Here is a 23,135-nt window from a genome sequence, read left to right as displayed (position 1 = left end):
CCCCACACCATGTGGTTAGTGATCATTGGATCCGAGAATCATGTACATGAATAGTTTCAAATCATTCGGCTCGTTTCATTCCCCAAATATCCACTGGATCGTAAATACCGTAAAAGTGGCGCAGATAGTGATAAACCACTCTTAGGGTTGTGTTTATGGAAAGTAAATATAGTTCATATTTCATAACATCATGCAATCACAAAATATGTTCCCGCTATTCTTCCAAAGAGATTAAAGTTTTAATCTGTGAACCTATGTTTCGGACCCACCCTTAGTGGGGGAAGCATATAAAATGTTTTATAGCGAGGGGCGTTGCAGATATCTACTAGCCTTCAGCTTCATAACTACTATGAATATTTCTTAGGACCGTTAAACCGTTCTTGACATTCTGATGTCAAGCTACCTCACCAATGTCTGCAAATCACAAAATATATTTGTTTAAACTTTGGCGAAGGTCATTCAAAGCAAACAATGGCGGAGGTGCTGATTTCTGCAATTCAAAAACCTAATATGGTAAAAACTTGAAACCTAATGCCAAATATATTTTCGATGAGTGATCATAAAGAAACAACATTCAATTTTATGGGTATGACATGTTATTGGGAATTCAAAGTTAGATCCAGCGCCATGGTAGCGACAGTGCAGATTACAGATGTTAATATTGAATATACTCTGACTTTTTCACACAGTTTCCACAATTTTTTTGGACTACTAAGTATCCATAAATCACCTGCTATGAGTAGAATTGTCACCGTTTGACATTTCACACACTGCTCAACAAGTGAATAGTAGATATGAACTGCTCAACAGTGTTTTATAGTAATGTATAGAATATTATAGAAAGCTCATTCAAATTGTTCCACATTTAAAAATAAGTTACCGATGAGCTAAAAGGACTTGCAACTGCAAACAACTAAGAACTGGTTAAAAATGCAATTTTTTTGCATACTTTATGAGTAATATTAAACGTATAAAATCGAACAAAGTTCGGGAAAGCGTTTGAAGATTTTCAAACGAATGAAACGAATTGGTTTTCTTGTCCAACCCAATAAAATGCAACAACATTGGAACATACATGTAGGTACGCAGGTGATTATTATCAACTAAATAAAGAATAATACTTATTGTTTTTTCACAAGTACTACTGATGCCAGATATTTCAATGTTCGTAAGAGATACTAGTTCTAGTCTGACCGATATCTGCCTGCAGTTGGTCACCCTGCCAGTATCGAACAAAATTCTGCTACTTGCTTTTAACAAGGATGCCCTTGTAACTTGATTTCTGTTTTCTGAGGAATATTGCACAAGGATTTTTTTAATATATAATTCAATACCCGTCACGATATTAAAAATGGGAGTAGTTGATCTGACAGATCAACTACTCCCATTTGTTGTTTGCCATAAAATCCTATATGGGGACTAGAAATGGGTGGAAACATCGGTCAGCAACGACTGTCGTTTCTAATCAATTTTCCAAAAGCTAATTAAGCTTGGTACCAGTGTATGAATATAATAACAATTGAAATATACCAAACCACACTCCTTACTGCATATCGATTTAAGACTGTATATGATACTAGGAGAAATTATTTAATTTTTTATAGTATTTAATGTAAGAAAGACTATTCGATATATGAATTTTTAACGAATCTTTGATCGTCTTTAAAAATAATCGAATGAATTCATATAAAAAAACTAAACTGATGAAATATCTGATAATCTGACTGTTGTTGGAAATGAGTATTATTGGCACATATCTGGTTAGTGACATCCAGAAAATATGCTACAAATAAGAACAAAACAATTTATTTGAATTATTTGTTATTTATGGATTATTGAGCCCTGCATGAAAATAAATAACTTGTATCTGCTACAAATACATTCAAAAATATAAGTACAAAATATTACATTTCCATTTACTATAAATGGATCTAGTTGTTGCGAAACTTGTATGTGACATAAGATTGCATACAGAAAATAGTAAGGGTGAAGAATAATCAACAACTGAAAGAATGCTCATATTATAATCATAATACTTGAACTGTAAATATTAAGGTAATATTCACGGGAGAAAAAAATATATTTATAAATGTTGCAAATCGAATAGTTTTTTATTTTATTCTTGTTCATTTGTTTTCCAGCATTTCAACTGTCCGTTTATAAACCATGAAAAAACCTGAGTTAATAAAGTTAATGATGAAATTTAATGAACGAAATGTCGCATTGCGAACTGGTTTATATCAATTCATGGGAAATCTGAAACAGTATTGAAAATTCCTGTCATTTTTCAAATAATTCGAAATGGAGGCACTAGAGCCAAATAACGAAATTCGATAATTTTAGTTTTTGTAGAATATTTCAAAAATAATCACTGATATTTTTGACCAGAAAAGAGATTATTCTATTTGAATTGAAAGGGGTTATATTTTTAGGAGTGATTAATTTTTGGGAAAGAAAGTTTTTGGCTTTCTACTACTCCATCTGATACAAAAAAAAGGGATGAGAGAATCTTCCAAAGAAAGGGAGGAAGTAATCAAATTGAAAATAAGTAACTCTATACATGAATGTGTAGATCATGCAAAGAAGTAACTTTCAGACACAAACTGAAAGAAAGTCCTCCTGAAGCAGCTACTTTCATATAAACATTGAATTACACGAAAGAAAAAAAATTCTTTCGAAACGAATACTTCTATATGAACACTGAATTATACAGAAGATACTTTTCTCTACTCAGTTTGTATTTCAAACATTTGTTGTGGAATAAGAATCAGATATCATTCACATGAGTTCTAATTTGAATGAATGGTAATAAATTGTACTCACATGGAACACTGTCACCATCACTGGTATACACCGATGTTTCGCCTTAAGACACTTGCACTACGGCTCTTCAGTACCAAATTGGTTATCCAAACTGGTTATCCAATTTGGTACTGAAGAGCCTTAGGGCAAGTGTCTTAAGGCGAAACATCGGTGTATACCAGTGAGGGTGACAGTGTTCCATGTGAGTACAATTTATTACCATTCATTCAAAGTAAAACTCATGTGAATGATATCTGATTCTTATTCCACAACAAATGTTTGAAATACAAACTGAGTAGAGAAAAGTATCTTCTGTATAATTCAGTATTCATATAGAAGTATTTGTTTCGAAATAATTTTTTTTCTTTCGTGTAATTCAATGTTTATATGAAAGTAGCTGTTTCAGGAGGACTTTCTTTCAGTTTATGTCTGAAAGTTACTTCTTTGCATGATCTACACATTCATGTATAGAGTAACTTATTTTCAAATTGATTACTTCCTTCCTTTCTTTGGACGATTCTCTCATCCTTTTTTTTGTATCAGATGGAGTAGTAGAAAGCCAAAAACTTTCTTTCCCAGATTATTCTAGTTCCCCAAAATACGAAACATTTGTTCAATTTAACCAACCTTGTACGTCTTTCCGTTTCCGAGATAGCAATAGTGAGATCAACTAAAAAACGGCCTGTATATGGTATATTACCTTTTGTACCTCTTTGTAGTTGATGGGGAAGATGAAGACGTGCAGAGGTTGAGCTAGAAATAACGAGTTATGGTCAAAATTTGTTCCCATGGTTCTGGAGGATTGATGATATTTCTAAACCTTTTGAAAATATTCAATTTCCGGTTTCGTTTTGTATTCAGATCAATATATTTGTCAATAACTCAGCTGACTACTTTTTGAAAATTTTGTTCATTTAAAGATAATTCAAAATGTATTCATGATTCTAAGACGAAAACATTTAAATTGAGCTCATCGGAAAAATTATAGACCATATATACTGAAAAAAAAGAGAAATATTTTTTACCACTTTTATACCAATATATATCGAGTGGTCCAACGAAAAGTATGCACCTTGCTTTTCTCGTTTTTTTGTAACTTAATGCAAAAATGCTCGGACAGGTCAATTTTGTTTTTGAGGGGGACACATTTTAGATGTATTTTTCTACCTGTGCCTTCAACCCCCTAGCGAGGGTGAGTAACAACCCTAAAATTTTAAATGGAAAGTGGGGTCGAGTGATATATCATTTGAAAGGGCACAAAATCCTCTTTGCAATGATAACTAATTTGTTATATTTACTTGAATAGTTATAAAAATAGCAAGAACATTTACTCGATATTTTTGGTGTTAATGGAAATTCGGAAAAAACGGCATTTTTACCACTACTACATTCCTCAATTTCTCTCGTGCGTTTTTTGGTTCAAATAACAACAGCAGATAAGTGTACGGAAAGAATTTAGGCAAACGTTCATTGACTCAGTTCGGTTGCTATTGAAATTATTTCAACTTTACTGTAAACATGGTTTATTCCATTCCTGAACGAGTTGAAATTGTTAAACTTTATTATCAACATAAAAGCTGTGCTAGACTTACTGCTCGCCTCTTTAATAACAGTCATCCCGAGAAAAATGTGAATGATTCGTACGTTGCCAAGTTAGTCCAAAAGTTTGTCGATACCGGATCTGTCTGTAATGTGAAACCAGCCACGGAAACCGATCAGAAATGAAGCAGTGGAAGTCGCTGTTTTGGGACATGTTGAATTGGATCATACTCAAAGTACCCGTCAGCTTGCTGCAGTCTCAGGTGTCTCCCGTTCGTCCATAATACGGATATTAAAAGCCTATAAATTTCATCCGTACAAAATTAAATTAGTACAGGAACTCAATGAAGATGATCCTGATAGAAGGCTGCAATTTTGTGAAAAACTGAGCCAGCTACTAATTGATGATCCGCACCTATCATTCAACACGTGCTTTTCCGATGAGAGTACATGAGAGCTGTGAATAGGCATAATTGCCGTTACTGGGATGACAGTAACCCACACTTATTCCGAGAGGTCCATACCCAGTACCCTCAAAAAATCAATGTCTGGTGTGGCATGGCATATTAGGTATTCATATTGTAGGGCCACTTTTTATTCCTGGGAATTCAACTGGTGAGGTCTACCTGAACATGCTTGAAGATACAATTGATCCTCTCATAACAGAAATGATTGAAAATGACCAGAATCATAATGATGATCGGCTTCATTTCCAGCAAGATGGAGCACCTCCTCACTATGTTGCTCCAGTAAGAGAGTTTTTAGATGACCGGTTTCCTGGACCGTGGATTGGAAGGAGATGCCCCATCTAATGGCCTGCCAGGTCATCTGATTTATCGCCTTCAGACTTTTTCCTTTGGGGACACTTGAAAAATAAATGTTTTGCTATGCAGCCCGAGTCCATAAGAAGATCTTCGCCAACGAATTACAGCAGAGTGCAGAAGTATAACACCTGATATGGGTCACATTTTCAGCACTTGCTGAAGTAGGATTCTACTAAGTCAATTACACATTTCAAAGTACTGGGTTGTAGTTGTTTTTCTCCATAATACCTACATGTTAGAGTAAAATACAACAAATTAGGTATCATTGAAAAGATAATTTTGTGCCATTTCAAATGACATATCTCTCGACCCCACTTTCCATTTAAAATTTTAGGGTTGTTACTAACCCTCGCTAGGGGGTTGAAGGCACAGGTAGAAAAATACATCCAAAATGTGTCCCCCTCAAAAGCAAAATTGACCTGTCCGAGCATTTTTGCGTTAAGTTACGAAAAAAGGAGAAAAGCAAGGTGCATACTTTTCGTTGGACCACTCTGTATATTTGATAAAAGTGGTAAAAAACATAGAAAGTTTCATTTCTCATTTCTTCATTATGATTTCCTACCACGTAGTAATGGCTACCAATTTTTCAACCATATATACATTTCTCAGTTTATTTTTTTTTTCATTTTTTCATTCTACTATCATTCTCATTCATTTCTAATATAAACCGATTTATTGGATAATAGGACATCAACAATGGGAGTATTCACAACATTGGCACTCTGAATAATTATTACGTCAAGCTTGCTCAACATGGTAGCTAATGATCTTCAGAATAAATAATATAATATTTCAATACATCTCCAATACTTGGTACAGGAAATCAAGCGACACGACTTTATTAATTATCATAAGAACGAATATAAAGACAGATGGAATGAAGGGAATGTTCAGCTCATTCATTCATGACAGACGTTTACCTAGGTGAATCATTTTTGAAAATGAATCCAACCGAAGAGATATGATTTATTAGATATACAGAGTGGTCGAACGAAAACGATACTGAGCCGTTATTAGAAACTATGTCAACATATCAGAAAAACACAAGACCCGTCGATTTGAAATTGAAGGAGTACATTTTTTCTAGTAATGGTAACTCTGCTACTGGCAGTTCCAGGCGAGGCGAGGGATTCGCCACAAAATAAACTGATCTTCAGGTATCGAGGATATGGAATAACTCTAACTCTTGTGGAGAAGTTGAAAATACACTTGTCGATATGAAGACGGGCTCATGCTCCACAGGAGATGAGGATATAGAATATTTGAACTCTCATGAAGCAGTTTATTTCAATGACATTGAAGATTGAATGAAATGTCATTTGAAGGCCTTTGATTTTCTCTTTATAGTGAACTGTATAAATTTTGTAAAAAGTTGATAACTAGATTTTTCTTTTTTTTTCATTGACTCGGCCGTTACTTGATGAAAATCCATAGTAATTGATAACTAGAATTTGGAACCTCTGGTGTGAAATAAATCAAATTTTCGTTACCAGAATAGAAATACGGTCCACTAACCAATTCAACATCATCTGGAGATGACTAGACTAATTATTAAAGATATGTTAATATTTTTATATGCATCTAGACGAGTCACTACTTTACCTAACGAGGGGTATTGAACTAAATCCTGGTATTTTGTTATTGTTCCTCATATTTTTGCTACCCGTCTGGTACCTAATCTTTATCTGTTTTCTATCTATACGTAGGCATGCAAACACATATTTGTTACCGTTCATAGATCTCGTTTCCCATTTTTTCATTTCTAAACTTTCGAAGGCATCTAAAAAGGCATTTTGAACAACATAGGACCTCTCTGGTCTGGTGCTTCTTGTAGCAAGCCATCCTGTTACTTTGATCAACCTACTTTTTATCGCAATCCTTAATTCTGTTGATCCCAGAATTTCACTTCTCGTGGGCATCAGCTGGGCAAGGTTTGGAAGATTCAAAATCCCTTTTCATATTGAATTTTTCAGAAATTTGAAGCAATCCTTTGGTTCGAATGAAAAGACAATGAATTTTGAGCCTTCGTTTTATGAAAAGCCGATAGACTAAAAATTTTGAATTAATTCAGCCACATGAATGAATGAAAAGACTAATGACCCCCACATTCATACAATAATGAATATATTTTGGAAAGAAGATTCTTAACTCTCTGTCTCTCCTGAAATATGCTCAATTCAATGAAGGCACCGAGCGAAACATTCGAACATTTCTGGAACAATTCCAATATGGTGACAATGAAGGTATCTCTTTCAATCAATTGATTGATGTAGCCGTTACTACGTGGTAGGAGATCATCATTAAAATGACAAATGAAACTTTTTGTGTTTTTTACCACTTCTTTTTGTAGATAACTATCGTTACTGCAGTTTCGTCCTATATGGACATTTTCATTTTATTATAACAGTTTGAAAATGTCCATATAGGAAGAAATTGCAGTTACGATAATTACAAATGAAAGTGGTAAAAACATAGAAAGTTTCATTTCTCATTTTTTATGGTATCTTCTTCAATAAATATCAACTGGTTCCCGCATTTTTCATCTTACATTTGAATTCATCAGTAGATACTACTGACGAAATTATTTCAGAACTAGGAAAAATTAATAAGTAGGATAGATTTCACCAACGAAGTTGCCATCATCATCATCATTATCATCGTTAATGTTCATTCAACTTGAATTTTTCTCATAAATATTTTTTGTGATGAAAAAAAAATGTCAATGTCACTGTCAACATCTTTTTGTGATTCCTGTTGTGAATCTTTCAAGAATTCTTTTGGTTTGAAGATACATAATAGAAAAATTCATCAAAATTCAAGAAATAATACCAATATTCCTGTTACCGAAACCATCGATGTCTCAAAGAACGAAAATGCTCGCATACCTTCCCACAAGAGTATGGCTGCTTTGAAACGTAATTCTATCATTTCTAAGAGGATACCGAAAGCTGTTAGATTCCTTTCTGCTTCTGTCCTCTCGAATACCATCGATGAATGTATCAAATACAATTCCATCGAATCCTGGTAGAAATTCCTTTCATTTGGTTACAAAAACTCGTCGTACATTCGTACAATCACTGATCTTTCACTACCTACCTTCCCCTCTTCGAGTTATAGTGTGATCAATGTGATAGATTCAATTTCACCATCCTCCTTTCCATCGGATAACAATTTGAGCGAGGCCGAACAACTATGGATCTCACGAACTAATCTAGAAGCACCAAGAACCAGAAAAAATCTTCAACAAACCTGGGATAGTCCTCTTGTAAGAAATGCCTTAAATAATTTGTTAAACTTGGTTAAATCTCCTATAGATAAGGCACGTATAAAAGCAGTGTCGTCAAAACATGCAGGTGCTTGGTTGGATGCCGTACCAGTTTCATCCCTTGGTACATTATTAGACAATGAATCTTTTAGAGTTGCTGTAGGCCTTCGACTAGGTTCCAATATTTCTTTTCAACACAAATGCAAGTGTGGAGTAGAAGTAGACACCCGAGGATATCATTGATTGAGTTGTAGATATAGCGCTTTTCCCGTCATCAAGCTGTAGATGATGTCAGCAAACGTGCCTTACGTGGCATGACGTGGCATGACTCTCATTCCTTGGCGGAAAGGAAAACCGGTTGTCTGGGATTCCACATGCGTCGATACTTTGGCTCCTTGTCACGTTCATTCGACTTCTGTATCCAGCGGTGCAGCAGCTTCATCAGCGGAATTGTCAAAAAAACGAAAATACAATTATTTGGGAGATAATTTCATTTTTTATGCAATAGGAATCGAAATATTTGGTACCTTAGGCCCCCAAGCATTGGAGTTCATTCGTGAAATCGGCATTAGGATATCCAAAGAAACGAATGACCCAGGAGCTACCTCTTTCTTGATTCAAAAAATTAGCATTCTGATTCAAAGAGGAAATGCAGCTTCAATTTCTCAATCAAAAACCCTAAGTGAATTATCAATGTTTCCCATGAACAAAATATATCGGCATGTACATACAGTGCAAGAACTGGAATTGTGCAGTTTGGTGGAAGACTCGCAGCAAAACCGTCAATCTTTGACAGAAAAGAAAGTGGGAACTCTAAATGAGGCTGAGTTTGGTCCTCTGGCTGAGCCCTCAAAAGAACTAATATCTAATTCAGTTTTGAGCAGTTTTGCTTCGAATTCCTTATCCTACCAGTCCAATGAAGGGGTGAATCATCCTACCCGTGTTTACTCAGAAGAAGATAGTAGTGGCAAACGTAGTTGCAACAATAGATCGGTGATACATTCTTCAATCAAAACTCTTGGGTTCAATGGTTTAAAAAATCTTGGAAACACCTGTTCCATGAACAGTATAATCCAATGTTTATCAAACACGGGATGGTTGCTGGAATACCTGAAAAAGGATGCATACATAGAAGATATCAATACTAGTATTTCTAATATGAAAGGTATTTTAATCAAATCGTTCGCAGAAGTTATCAAGGAATTATGGTCAGAAGATTCATCTGATAGAGTAATTAACACAGTCTACTTCAAAAATCAGATTCAAAGATTTGCCCCTCGATACATAAGTTCTGCCCATCAAGACGCCCACGAATTCTTTCGATATCTTTTAGAAGGTTTACATGAGGATCTCAACAAAATTACTGAGAAAACTGAACCGATCTTAACTGAGATTGACGAAAAATTGAGCGATAACGGAAAAGCACAAGAGTCCTGGCAGAGATATTTGAATATGAACAACTCCAAGATTGTAGACTATTTCGTTGGTCAATTAAAATCCACTATGAAGTGCACACACTGTGGACACTCATCAGTAACCTTTGATCCTTTCTTGGATTTGTCCCTTCCCATACCACAAAGATCTGGCCAAGTGAGTTTGTCACATTGCTTGGATTCTTTCACAAGAGAGGAAACTCTGGATGGAGATGAAAAATCAATGTGTTCGAGGTGCAAACAAAGTCCTTATCAATCCATAAGTTTCCCCGTATTTTAGTAATTTATTTGAAAAGATTCTCTCCGACGGAAAGGTTCAGAGGCAAATTGAATGTTTCCATTGACTTTACTTCAGATGGATTAGATATGAGCAGTCATGCAGCAGACAATGTGGCTCCTCGTCTTTATAATATATATGCACTTTCAAATCACAGTGGGACTACTTACAACGGACATTACACAGCATATTGCAGACACCCATATAGTGGCACGTGGCATGAATACAACGATTCACACGTGTTCCCAATGTTATAACCTTTATTTCAATATTATTGGTTGGCCATACTCCAGAATCGTTTTATCAATGCTCTACAAGATCTAGTATATATCATCTAATTGTAATATATTATACATATCAGCTTGTTTTTAGAGTTGCTTGAATATTAGGGATTGAACATAAGTCTATTGCGAATCGAGTTTTTGGAATATCTGAAAAAAAGTTGTTTCTGCAAGACATGTACACCGGATGACAACGAAACCATTGGATAGAACATGGAATTTTTTTTTCAGTGATATTCAACAAAACCTTATAATGACCTCATCTATAGGGTCTTTCATTAAGCACCTTCTATCTTTAAATTAAAAAAAAAAAGAAAGTGTGTGATAGTACATATTAATACCATTATGTGTGGAATATAATGGAATATAACATTGTTCAAATGTCCGCCACGGCTTCTCTGGGTAAAGCGCATCCGAAACATCCAATTTTTCATGACTCTGGCGCATAAATTAGGCTGAATTTTACCGATGGCATGGGTTGTGTTGGCTTTTAGGACTGCTGCCGTTTGTGGCTTATTCACATAAACCTGCCACTGAAGAAAACCCACTGAAGAAAAAATCTAACGGGGTTAAATCGCACGATCTTGGTGGCCAGTTCACATCACCTCCACGTGAGTATAATATCCAATGCGGCATAAGATGTGTGACAGACACGTAGCGCCATTCTGTTGAAACCACATGTCGTTGATGTCCAATCCAATTCAGGCTAAAAGAAGTTGTTGATCATCGACCTATAGTGCTCGACGTTGACGGTGATGGCATGGCCAACGTCGTTGACTCCGCCATCCCAAAATCCAGACCAAACAGTGACTTTTTCGGGATACAACGCCCATTTTGATAAAACAATTCTATTATTTGGACGTGTTGTTGAATTCTATATCCATCCATGGTGATATGGCAGAACAAACTGAATAAATGACAAATCATTCGACGGGTGAATCTTCAATAAGATGACCGTTATCAAAGTTAGGAAGTCCCTATTGGAAGACCCTATATGGAAGTATTGGTTAAACACCTTGATGTGAGGAACAGAGGACGAAATTTGTTCATTTCTCAATACATCCACTGAACAATAAAATTATACCTCTTTTTCCATAAAATAATGCGAAGTTACCGTAGCTGATTGCTTAGCGTGGGTGGTTTGTTCTACTATTCCAATCCACCACTACGTGAACGTTGGTTCAATGTAAACTATGGGATTTTTGATGAAGAATCCTATGTTTGAAAATGAGACTTCATTAATTCTTATGTCGCACGAGTTTTGACTTTTGAGGTCTGTCGTTTTCATATGGGGGTTTCATAAGCTGGTTAACGCAAAAACAGATTTCAATTTTTTTTCAAAATACTAGGCAATTTATTTCAATGCGTAAGTAAAAAAATATTAAATTCTTAGCTGCAAATTGATAACTATTTGAGAAATAATAATGTTCTTCAATTTTCTCAAACTTCTAAAAAGATATCATCAACACAAAAGAAGATTATATTGACATGTATTATCATGGGGCATAGAGGCTTACGAAAGACAAGCTTGTGTAATATTTACAAATATATGAAGATCTATACAATTCAGCACAAAAACACAAATCAAGATCTTCAACCAAAACAAGCACTTTTCTCAAACACCAGAACTGCAATACTCTTCTCAACGCGCGTTTCACCAACCAAGTAAGAGACGAAAAAACAACAACAAGATACGATGTCTCCTACTGTATGGGTGTGAAACATTAGGAACTTCCAAGTAACACGGTCAAGAAATATTAATATTACTAAACAGATTTCAAAGAAAAACACTGAAAATATACCTACCGAATGAAAGAGCAAGTCGAAAATCATGCCAACGGAAAAACAAACATGATAGAAGAATAAAAGTGAAACTGAGTAGATCATACTTCAAGAAAACGTGTAGGTAATATCACGGGAGACGACTTGTACAAATTGACACACGTTATTAATGATTGTTCAAATTTTGCGGACACGTAATTTCAATTAGCGATTTTTTTATGTTGGTATACTCGTTTCGAACATTTGTTCACGATTTCAGCTATTTATCATGTTTACTTTGTTGGTGTTTAGAAGTGTTTTGCGTGTTCGGCGATTTTGTACTATCGGAAAAAATTTATCAAAGAATTTGCATCAAATTTTGTGTGAAAAATGGAAATACGTGCTCAAAACCATTTGAAATATTGAAAATGGCATACGATGATTGTACTCTGAATCAGAAAATTGTTCACAAGTGGTACAAGCTTTTCACAGAAGGTCGAGAAGATGTGAATGACGACGCTCGCCCTGGACGCCCCAGCTCATCAACAACTAATGAAAATATTGAAAAAGTGAAGAAAATCGTTATGGAGAATTGCCTAATCTCTATTAGAGAAGTTACTGATAATATCGGCATATTGGTTGGCTAATGCCATTCAATTTTTCCGGAAATTTTAGAATGAAGAGTATGGCAGCGAAGTTCGTTTCAAAATTGCTGAATTTTGACCAAAAAAAACCGTTGCATGAGCATCGCTCAGAAATTGTTGTGACGTCAACAGCGATCCAGATTTTCTAAAAAGGTCATAACTAGTGACGTATACATACAATTTTGGAATGCCAATTCGTCGCAAGATTTACTAATATTGAGATACATAAGGAAACAGTTTGCTATTTTTTCATTACCGGAAAAAAGAAGCATGATCTATTATACATTATCTTGAGCGTTAATTAATAACTTCGGTAAAGTGCAATAAAAAGTAAATCTCTTTCAATTCCAATTGAAATTTCTGAATGTTCATACGCTTTTGAATGAAGTCAAGTTATTGTCAGTAAAAATCACTAGCTATCATGATCAATTTCTCCTTTGATGCCAGAAAATATATAATTATACGATTTGTTCATTGCATTAGGAAAAGTAGTTGAAACTGCAATATCGAAAGCACAAATAATTTCAACTCACCATACTTTAGCACTAGAGTTATACAATATCTGTCATCATCAAAGATTTGACTTGATAAAAACCATAGTTACTTCTGATGGTAATGAAATAGAGAATAATGTTCAATGTGTAACTTTTCATCATTTACTTATTGCTCAAAGGGCGGTGGAAATTTAGACCATAGCCTTTAGGTGAATGAGATTTATTTAGTATATACTGTGGTTGTTAGGATGAATACATGTTTCTTGATATTGTTTTTCTTCAGTTCTTCGGATGTAGTAATAAATCGAGTGAATTTCATCAATAATTATTATTTAAACAAATAATTGACACTAAATTCATATTGAAAATATCTGCGACCAGAATACCTATAGTATTATGAGACTCGTCAATTACTCATGCTTAGTTTATCAGTTTCGTAAATCTCCTTGATAACCATAAAGTTCAATCATTTTACAATCATTTCGCTCGATTCCTTTCAATAACCCGATTCGTACGACTCTCTTCCACGATTCATCAGTAACTCACTATGTTCACAATATGTTCAAATATACGAAGATAGAAAAACTGGAATCGAAAAACAAGTTGAAAGAACCCAGAAACTTACAGCAGAATGGAAGGTGAGTTTTAAAGCGTTGTGTGGATTCTATATTGGGTCCTCTAAGTTAGAGGACGATATTTTGAAAATTTGTTACAGATCAACTGATGTTATTAAAATTGTATAAACTATTTTATTATAATTTTAAATAACTGTAATAGTAAAATAATATGTCGGTGTCACAAAAGTTTGAGTTACGAAATTTATCATTTCAATTGGAAAGATTTTCTGAAGTTTTTTTCAGTTCTTATGCCCTAACCTATTTTTTTAAATCAAATCAAAATTTTTGAAATTTACATTGGAGTTAGGAAAGTGATTATCTTATGTGTGAAAGGATAATTTCACACATAAATGAAAAAAAAATTAAAAACAATGCCAATCCAGCCAGAAATTCTCAAAAATTAATAAAAATAAATAAACAGACGAGAGCAAAAAATTCTTTGTTAGGAGTATCCTTCACTGATGAAAAAATGGAAAACCCAGAAAAATTCCTAATATTGACCTCTCCAAAAACTACTTTTTTCGTAATTCCGAATGATATGTTAATTAAATAATCCACCTGATTACACTGAAATACCATTGTACTCTGTGATCCAAAAACCTTGCTCATCAATAAAAAAACAATGGGCACAGATACAAGACTGATCGCGACAGTGATTACCCCGCCTTCTGAATGGTGCTCGACAATTCCATATACGGCAAAACTCATTCTTCGATTTAGGTACTCGTTAATTTACTTTCGCTGCTACTTTCTGATAATGATGTCGAGGAAGTCATTCAAGTGAAAATGTGTGAAAATTTCTCTCACTCCCTCAAGAACCATTTTAGGTAATATCGGTCTATAAAAGAATTGCTACCGTGATGTGGGATATCATACAGTGAGCTACACCTTGGAATATATCAAAGCAATGTGTGGAAAAGTTTCGAGAATAAGTGTACTTGTTGTAGAGATATGCAAGTCCGTCTGGTGAAGTGAATTTGCATTTGCATATTGTAGTTCAATATTCGTCGTGGGATTTGCCTTGGGCATTTGCCAAACTGTGAAGAGTTTCATGTTTTGTGTCATGTATCGAATGTCGATGAATAAGCTTTCTTGACAGATTTGTTCCGTTTTTATTAGTATTATCTACAATATCAAAACGATCTATTTCTTCGAAATAGTCGTCAGACTTATTTTGATTGCAGTTTTCGGATGCTTTTTTTCGTTTGATATTTTGTTCGCGAAACTGAACTATTTTAACTTAAACAGATACAATCCCAGTCGAGACCCAACACTGCTGTTTTTGTGGGTTCCGTCTTGCACTAACGAGGAGAATTGCTCCGAAATCGGAGTAGGATTGTTCATCATCTTTTTGTGTTAAAGTGTCCAGAAATTTTCTCTACGTTGTTTTCTTTTCATTCGTAGCTACTTTTTCTAATTTGTTGAACCATTTAATTATGAAAATTATTAAGAATTTCAGTTCATGCCATCCATTTTCTTCTAAAAAAAAAAATACTACCAGAATACAGGGTGTTCAATAAACGTGTGGCTTATTGAGTTTTTCATGTTTGTACTGGGTGGTTCTAAAGTTATGATGGAATTTATGTCACGAAATAGGTCCATTCAATACCAAATATTTCCTATTGGATTGAACGAAACAAAAAAATAAACCAAATTTTAAAAAAAATAGTTCATTTTCATAACCCATTCATAATTTTACCAATACAGAACTGACAAAATATTTTTTCCGTTTTTTCACCAGAATAGAACAACACACTATGAGTCTACGAAAAATGTAGGGTTTGCCTACCTAATTTCTTTCGGAAATGAATCTTATTCTTGAAGAAAATCGTTAATCAAAGGAATGTTCAATCTATTATTTTGTGTTATGCATGAATTAACTCTATATTTTCTTCAATTAAAATTGATTTTGTAACATTTCTATAAGTTTACTTACCAGGTCTTCTTGTGTCGTTGGTTTCTCTTGATAGACCTCTAACGTATTCCCACAGATTAAAATTTATGGGGGTCATCTGGGAATATTACTAACCGCTGAATGGGGTCTGTTTCTTCCTATTTTTTATTTGTACGCCACCCGCTCAAAAACATTAACCGATTTCTCTTGTGGAGGTGCGCGGTATATTGGTAAAACAGCCTGTCTGGTGATAATCGGTACATTTTCCGATAATTTATCTTTTCGGAGGAAATTTCTTTCAATATATCCTTTCGCCGGCTTACTTAAGAAAAGTGACTCTATAATCTGAACCACAATTATGCCTTCTCATATTTATTGACCATATGGTTTGTTTATCAAATTTTCTGACCCAATGCGGATTCTCTTTCGGAGTGGTGGGTGGCAAATGTGTCCATTCGCCATAATTCCAGCACTTTTGAATGTTAACTTACATCCACCTCTATTTGAATTTCCTCGTACAAACATGAAAACAATTAACGTTTGTTTGAAGGTGGTTGACAATATTTCATGGTGGATAAATTTCATTATAGTTCGTAAAAATATGTCTAGTCATCACCCGAAGACCATTGTGGATAAACAATTGAATCGTCGTGAAGTGACTTGTCTTGAAATCTTTCAATTTTTATTTTTTTCAATTGTTCAATTTTTAATTGTTGCTTGTATTTTTTTGTAATTTCAGTTCAGGTTTCTTTGCTTAATATAATTGTTATTTTCAACTATTCTTTTTAATAAATTGATTCTTTCAATTATTTCAAATCATTTTATATCATGTTAGATAATGGACTTCCGAACTAATGGAATTCATGAAAACATTCAACTGTTGAAAACTGCTTGAACCGTTGATTAATGTTCTTCATTTGTTGATTTCATTTACGATTCACTATCAGAAAGGAAAACGCCACATTTTCTATGAGTTAGTAGTTGAAAAAACTGAGACAGAATTAATCCTGCGTTATGATTACCACTATGAGGAAAAAACGACACATTTTCAAGAACATTTGGCTGAAAACTTTCCCTATTAAATTAAAAAAATTATTCGAATATTTTATCACATAGAGGAAGTTATAACTCATCCAGCCTGAATAGATTTTCAATTTATAATGATTCACAGATCTGAAAATTGATACAGGTCTTGACCTTTCTTTATCATAAATAGAATACCAAAGTTCTCACTAATAATATGTGTACGAAAAAATTCCACCACTGCCAAAGGAAGATGAATCTTTCTATTGAAGATGGTCACTTGGTGATCGAAACACATGTCCAGATGTTGAAATAACGGTTTGGGGTTGGTATAAAACTCCAGTAATATTTATTACTACACCAAAGGTTCCAAACAGTGCATCACAAATATGTATGAAACACAAAGTATGGAATACACATATAAGAAAACGCTCGAGAAAGCTATTGTATAGCGATACACGTGTTGTAGTTATTTGCGGTTTTATAAACTGTCTGATGAAAATCTCATAATTATTTCTGTGATATTAAGTATGTAGATGGCAACAAATAATTAGAAGTACAATAACTAATTAATATGACTCACAATATTAACTGCGTCTGATTGAAATAAATGTTTTTTTGGTAGTGAGACCACCCATCCCTTTCATGTTATTAACAATCGAAAGTTTAAAACTATAAAAAGGTCGATAGCACCAGGATACACCTAGTGATTTCATTTGAGAAACTGATCGAGAGAGAGCGTTGTTTGAAGTATATAACAAATTTTCATCATAAGAATCTCAAGGTCAACTCTAACATGTTAGTATCGTGTACATTCTAAAAGGTGGATAAAAGGAAAAACAAGTAAATGCAGGTTCAGGTGCCAAGTTGAAATATACCATATATTTTTAATTTTCAATCTCAAATTTCCAAAATATCTGACTAATCAATGAAAAATTACTCCTGTTTACTTAATTGTATGTAATAAATAAAGTATATATTGAAACTATGTATGGTGACATTTTTTCTGATGAAACTTTATGTTATGGCCCTGTATAATTTGGAGAATAGTTGCACACAATAATTTTCATTCTAGATTCATTGAATGAAATAAATTTGACCATTCCAGATTTGCCACATTTAAAATAATTATAGAATGAACAATAAACATCAATAAAACTACCTGTGAGTAAAGGTAGTTAGAAGACAGTAATCTCCATGAATATTTGAATGCTTGAAAATTTTGTTGGTTATTTTCAGTATCTCGTTTTCTTTATTATTTTTCCATATGAAATAGAAATATAATTATAATCGAAATAAACTTATGAATTCAATTTTTTTTTAAGTGTCTAGATCTAGTAAAATTCCAGTTAACTTAACGATACTTCACTACGTAGAGTGTCGACTGTGAAAGAATTTCGTATTACGAATACAAAAAAAAGCATCGCTAACTTTACTAATAAAAAATATGTTTAAAATCTGTTTTCCGTTAAACAGCTGTCGCCCCCATACGAACGACAACTCTCAGAAGTTGAGAAACTTGTGCGAGCTAAGGACTAACGAGGTCTTACCTCTTAATGTGTGATTCCTAACACGGTTGCAGAATCATCCCAGCTTCAACCAGATAAATTCTCTCGAGAAAAATATCTGGACGAGGCGGGAATCGAACCCACGGCCTTCTGTTCGTGAGTCGGGCGCGCTACCACCGCGGCCAATTCCACTAATAACATCAAATCATTGAAAAGCAAACACAACGTACCAGACAGCGCTGTTTCGACCCGCCACACATCTTATCAGCAGTGCTATGCTGAACCGCAAATGTATTGCTGGAGTCAACTGTCCTAAAAGGACAAGCCTAAGTGAGTAAGGGTGATAACTTTTTTCCTTACGAAGACGCCATATATGGTATCGACAGAGAAATCAATTCTCGAATATCAATGATAAACGTGGCTCCCCAAAGGCAGTTCTAGATATTTGGGGTTTGAGTCTTCTGTCGATCCTATCGATGGCATCTTCGTAGGGAAATGAGTTATTACCTTTATTTAAGGTGTATTTTATACATATTTCGTCAATTCCAAGATATTCAGGACCTTAATCATAAGAAAACACTATATTAAAACCTTGTGTACCATGCAATATATTATGTGATATTGCATGGTAGGATGAGGAGGACTTTAAAAAACTTACCTAAGAACATTGATTGAACATGATTGATTGATTGATAATATGTTTATTGTTTAAGAATAAAATTCTTGTTACAAACATAATGTCATAAATTAATATAAACATGAAGTATAAGATGTGAAGTATAAATGTATAAAATGTAAATGATTGAAATGAAATATAAACTACAAATACATACATATGCAAAAGTTACATGACAAGAATTAGGGCAACGAATAAAAATATGTTTTTCACACACAGTACAATTACAATTCCCACACATACAGGGCATCGCTTTCTTGTAGGTCAAAATAGGCTTTATCACCTGATAATTTTGTACATTTCTCTCTGAATATGATAAAAGGAGTATATTTGATTTCATTGGGAAGTTTATTGTATATCCTGATTCCATTATATATCAACGAGTTTTGAACCAAACGTGTTTTTGGAATTGGTAGATTCAGTTCATTTGACCGCCTTGTGTGGTATGTGGCTGTAGCTGTAGATTAATAGTATAAATATTGAAATAACCGTACGGATTATATGTTCTGGAAAAAGGGGTTTACAAGAATCCCGCCATGTCGCAGGACCCTCCACAGACAATATCCAGCTGTGGGTGAAACCTCCCAACGTTTCAACATAGTAGCTTGTAGCAAATGCCAAATGAAGAAGCAACTACTTCCATGAATAACACTACGATGAATATTCAATTATATTCGACAGACATTTCTATTTCCTCGCAAAGAAAATTATTTCTGAAACTTCTCATGCGTCTAGCAGCAGAAGCTCACTGAAATCAATCGAATGATTACTTACAGATCGTTTTCGGGGTATAGCCCTCGTAAGTGCAGAAAAGATCCTTCCGAAACAGCAATGTCGGGACTCGAATTATTTCATCGAGATGAATTGAAAGAAATCATTAATTGTTCAGTTTTAATACATGCTTCGGTATTGTTTGTTTGTGTGAGACTTAAGCTTCTTCAGAGGTGGGTTAGAATTACATAAGTTTTTTGGGTGTGACTTTACAATATTTCAGTAATTTAAGATAAGTAGGTATATCTCAATTTTTTCTTATTAGTCAGTGGGCTATGCTTGAAGACTGGCAGTAAACAAATCTAAAGATATGAACTTTAAACATTGACCTAAAGTCAGTGATATTCCATAATTGAAAATCGGAATACTTTCGGAGTATTTCATTCCTCTTCCTAAGTTGGAGCGAAGAACAAAATTTTCTGTGAAGATTCTTGCACTGACGCCTGTCGGATATAATCCAACGCCCTTCGTGGTATTAGCCAGGGGAATAGTTGTTTTCTGATAGGCGTCAGTCAATTGTAGGTATATTCGAGACTGGCTTGAACATTTAAAGTTAATTTCTTTAGTTTTGTTTACTGCCAGTCTTCAAGCATAGCCCACTGACTTATAAAAAAGTTTTTCTTCCTTATTCAGAGGAATTGGGCAAATTACGGATATGCATCCACTAGATGGAGTGACATTTTGTTATTCGCTCCAACTTAGGAAGGGGAATGAAATACTCTGAAAGAATTCCGATTTTCAGTTATGGAATATCATTGCCACTATCTAGCACTGATGAGTGGCTAACGAGCCCGAAACCGGTCTGCAAGTGTGCCCGTTCCAAAATTGAAGGTCAACTCTTTCAGTTGTATTGCCAATTGCATATGCAGGAAATTTTCTGTGGAGATTCCTGCACTGACGCCTGTCGGATATAATCCAACGCCCTTCATGGCATTAGCCAGGGGAGTAGTTGTTTTCTGATAGGCGTCAGTTCATTCAACTCACTGTGTAGGTATATTCGAGACTGGCTTGAACATTTAAAGTTCATTTCTTTAGACATCTCAATTTGTTGGTAGGTTATTGCTCTACATTTTTCTCAATAATGGTTGTATGAAAGCGTTTATATGGTCAGGCAGTGTTTTCAAGAGGTGGAAAACGTCTAGTTTGACCGCATATTATATCAAGCACTTTCTTTGAAAAAAAAATCGTTTAATATCAAAAGAGTGGTGAATATTTTTAATTTAGTTCAGAATATTTATTTTTTTTAGTACGTTCTCTCCGCGATATTTATTTTGACATTTTCAGTCATCTTAGTATGTCAACAAAATATTCAGATGATTCACAGATAAAGTGTCTTCAATGCCATGTGAAAACAGAAACTGGATAGTACGTGTATGAACACCTCCATGACTTTCCAGTCCCTGGACAAGAGTTGAACTTCAAGAAACCTTTTGAAGAAAAATGTGTCGGCATTTCGTGTCAAGAAATATTCATTGCTTTACGGTTTATATCAAGCACTGAAACCGACACACTGCTTCACATTTGTCGGCAGCGACCGAAAAAAAAAACGAAAACAAATGGAACCGAACAGAATCGTATGAATAAGTGTGAAACAGTTCTAAAGATGATATGCCAGCCGAAACAGTTTAGGACATTGCGTGAGGTTTTTTGTCATTCTAAATGAAAACTATACACCGACAGGTATGAATCAACGATAGATACGAGTGTTATTGGAGAAGATGAAGTCAATTATCTCTTACCACGTAGTAATGGCTATATGCATCAATGTATTGAAGGAAAATAAATATTAACCATGAAACTCCGATATGTTACAATCACGGATAAATTAAGAAACCTTATATAAATTTCAGTTTTTCCAAATTTGAATGTTGAAAACTGAAATTCATACAAACATTTCATTCATTCGTGCCAATAATATTGATTTACATATAAAAAACTAGTCTCTTTTGGAACATTCCTAATATTTTTAGAAAAAAAATTTTAATGATAATTTCTGTATAACATAATTATTATTGGGGAAAGAAAGTTTTTGGCTTTCTACTACTCCATCTTGATACATCCTGAAACAGCTACTTTCATATAAACATTGAATTACACGAAAGAAAAAAATATTCTTTCGAAACAAATACATTTACATGAACACTGAATTATACAGAAGATACTTTTCTCTACTCAGTTTGTATTCCAAACATTCGTTATGGAATGAAATTCAGATATCATTCACAGGAGTTCTACTTTTAATGAGTGGTAATAAATTGCACTTACATGGAACACTGTCATCCTCACTGGTATACATCGATGTTTCGCCATAAGACACTTGCCTTAAGGCTCTTCAGTACCAAATTGGATAACATTATAGAAAATACACACAATTCATTCATGAATTACGATTTGTATAGTCACGGAATAAGTTTGATCTACTTATGTCATCGATGACATCGTAAGGACATTCATTCACCTATTCGATTAAATCCATTCTTTGTATATGACTATCATCATAACTACAATCAAGACTATTGATTTTCCGGCGATGGTTCGGCAAAGTGGTCTAATCCATATTTTTGGATTCGTCATAGACTTCTCCTGAGCCTTCGATTGCATGAAGCATGAGTTGCTGTTATGGAAATTAGGAAGACATGGTGTAAAAGGCGTTGCTCTAGAATTGATGGTATTCTTTTCGAAAAATAGAGGTCAGGTATCAGAGTTGGAAATACTACCAGTCAGTAGTAGTACCCAGTAAGCAGGGTATTCCACAGGGTTCAATATTGGACCCTTTATGTTTTTTGTTGTATGCTAATGATGTGACAGAATATTTTCATTGACTGTCAATAATTCAAACGTATTATATGGAGATGACACCAATTTCATAGTTAGAAAACTTGGTGTAAAGACTTTGAAGTTAAGAACCCAAGAGGTATATGAACAAATGGACACAAAAAATCACTTGATACTCAACAGATCTTAAACAGCATAAACTGAGTTCTCGAATAGTAACTCACCGGCACATTTTGTTATCTACGAAAACAAGGATCTGCAAAGTTGAATCTTGTACTTCGACTAAAATGCCAGGCCACACATTGGACTACAAACTCACATGGACTCTTCATATTGAGACATTGTGAAAGGCATATGGAGACATATGGAATTTTTAACTGGAGATACTCATGCATATTCACGAATTATGTATACAGGCGTGTATAAATAAGCTTAGTATCCGTTCCCAACATCATTATGTTACTCGTTTTTCTCTAAAATAATCTCCTTCATGAAAAGTTTTTCATAGGTAATATTCTGAAACTATAACAACAACCGTGTACAATAAAAAA

General features: G+C 34.3%; 1 protein-coding gene across 1 annotated transcript in view; it reads right to left on the bottom strand.

Moving 5' to 3' along the window:
• centrocortin (cerebellar degeneration-related protein 2-like) overlaps positions 1-23,135 on the bottom strand; it is a 420,172-nt gene that overhangs the window by 326,426 nt on the left and 70,611 nt on the right. The gene's annotated exons all lie outside the window — the stretch shown is intronic.

The sequence above is a fragment of the Leptinotarsa decemlineata genome, unplaced genomic scaffold (genome assembly GCF_025532065.1).
Source record: "Leptinotarsa decemlineata unplaced genomic scaffold, Ldec_3_MD MMD2_P_RNA_scaffold_12, whole genome shotgun sequence".
NCBI lineage: Eukaryota > Metazoa > Arthropoda > Insecta > Coleoptera > Chrysomelidae > Leptinotarsa > Leptinotarsa decemlineata.
This window is presented reverse-complemented; position numbering and strand designations above follow the sequence as displayed.